The sequence below is a fragment of the Mandrillus leucophaeus genome, unplaced genomic scaffold, assembly GCF_000951045.1.
Source record: "Mandrillus leucophaeus isolate KB7577 unplaced genomic scaffold, Mleu.le_1.0 Scaffold442, whole genome shotgun sequence".
Taxonomy (NCBI): domain Eukaryota; kingdom Metazoa; phylum Chordata; class Mammalia; order Primates; family Cercopithecidae; genus Mandrillus; species Mandrillus leucophaeus.
In genome coordinates this window covers 179,712-182,165 of record NW_012104721.1, presented here as the reverse complement: position 1 = coordinate 182,165, position 2,454 = coordinate 179,712, and positions in this window count along the sequence as shown.

Below are 2,454 nucleotides of genomic sequence, written 5' to 3'. Positions count from 1 at the left end.
TGGCAAAGGAAGGGGCGGGTCGGCCCACGCCCCCTGCCTGGCTGCAGACGACAACCATCAGAAGGGTGTCTGTGTAGCCGGGGCCCCAGAACCATGTCTGTGTGGGAAGAGCCCAAGGAGCTGCAGCCCTGTAGCCTCAAGAAGAGCGTGAGGGACCCAGCCCCCTTCTGAAACCTAAACCGAATTCTGGCCTGTGAAGGTTGTGGAGGCCTCCAAGTGGGTCTTCCTACTTCCCCATCTTCTGAGGCCCAGGCCTTTCTCAGAGCCTCCGTGGGTCCCACCCCTGGTCCCTTCCCGCCTCAGGCTATGTGACAGTATGATTCCCCACCTATTTGTTCATTTCCACTGGAAATACTAGTAAAACAATTCCTCAGCCTCGACCCCAGGGAGTGACCCCCACTAAACCAGCTGATGTGGGATCCCTGGGTCAGTGCTGGCCAGAAGACACCGCTGACACCATACAGAGACCCTGGACACCTATGTCCCCTATAACCCTGGTCATGGTGGCCATGGGATTCCAAGCATCACACATCTCGGAATCAATATTCCCCCCACAAAAAATACACATATGATTATCCCATGGCCTCGTACCTAATCCTGGGGTACAGGAGAAGTGCAGAGGAGGAACCGCTCCAACATTGGAGGCCACGTACCTAATCCTGGGGTGCAGGAGAAGTGCAGAGGAGGAGGCGCTCCATCATTGGAGGCCATGTACCTAATCCTGGGGTGCAGGAGACGTGCAGAGGAGGAACCGCTCCATCATTGGAGGCCACGTACCTAATCCTGGGGTGCAGGAGAAGTGCAGAGGAGGAGGCGCTCCGTCATTGGAGCACAGTCCCTTCCTCCTGGGGGTCCCACCTGTTCTTCCCCATCTGACAAAGTCCACCTTCCCCGTGGAACCAAAGAGGGCTCAAAGGGAGCCGGCTGTTCCCACTTTTAAGTTTTGGCTGCCCAAGAAGGGCAAGAAGTGAGGGCAGAAGCCCACCATTCCTGCTCAGAACTCTTTCTGGGCTGGGGGTACCAGAGCCCTGCCACGGACATATGGGGCCTCAGCGTCCTCCTCTACCATATGGTGGCCGGGGCCCTGCCCTTCTATTCAGGGAACACGATGGACCTCAAGAATAAAATTCTTACAGGAAGCTACCATGCCCCACCATTCTTTTCCCCCTTCGACTTGAAAGACTCATTCAAAAGCTACTAACACTAGACCCCAGGGAGTAGCCCCCACTGAAAGAAGTTATGAGGAACCAGTGAGTGAACTGTGGCCAGGAGATGCCACTGACAACATACAAAGAGCCACTTCTGGATACCAGAACTCCCAAACAACCCAGCTCATGGTGGCCAAGAACAGGATTCCAGGCCAATAACATCTCTGTGCCAATAAAAAAAAAAAAAAAGCATTTCACTATCCTGTGGCCACCTACCTCCTTTTAGAACAAACAAAAGCAGCAGTCCACCATCAGACCACAGTCCCTTCCCACCTGTCCTTCTCTAGCCACTGAACTTTCCACCTTCCCTCTCCCACTGAAGCAGGCTCACAGCGTGCCAGCGTGTCCCATATTCAGCATTCAGCAGAAGACCACTGTTCCCGCCAGTGCCCCTGCCGGCCTGCAGAGGAAGCCAGACAGTTTTAGAAAAGCCCCCGAGCATGACCCTGTGGGCTCTCCCTCCACCCACACCACCAGCAGCAGTGGCAGAGACCCAGAAATGTCCCTGGCCCAGCGAAAACCATCGCACGAAGCCAGTGTTGTCCAAGCTGGGCAGCCCGAGGCTGTGATGTCAGCCTCACCAACAAGAAGCTGGGGCTGCCGCAGGGCTGCCAGACGATGCACCTGTTAAGATTTTGTTGCAGGCGTCCACCGAAGAAAAGGAGTAATAAGATTGCCCCAACATAGTTGCACAACTGAAGACAAAAATCAATTAGGTGGGGAGGTGAAGCCACACTTCTTGTATTTTACTGCATTTATTCTGTCTTTATTAGTATTATTTTAATTGGCAAATCATGCTTGTATTCATTCATGGGGTACAATGTGAGGATTCGATAGATGTGTGCACCGTGGAAGGAGGAAATCCCGCTACTTAGCATCTCCACCGCCTCACAGAGACCAATTCCACATGATGTCCCGGAAGTGTTGATCTAAAAAAGTAGACCCCATAGAAATAGTGAGTAGATGGATGGTGACCAGGGGCCGGAGAGTGGCAGAGGGAGGGAATGGGAGGGGGTGTCGGTCAAAGGACCAAAGTCTGGAGAGGAGGAAGAGGTTTTGACATCTAGCGCATAGCAGGGTGACCAGAGTCAATGAGAATGTTTTTTGTTGTTGTTGTTGTTGTTTTGTTGCAAAACACCTGAGAGAGTCCGTGTCAAATGTCTCTCTGCATTTAGATTGGAGAGGACAAAGGCCCTGAGGTCCAAGAACATTGACAGTGGACACCAATGGCTTTGGGGAGGAGCGT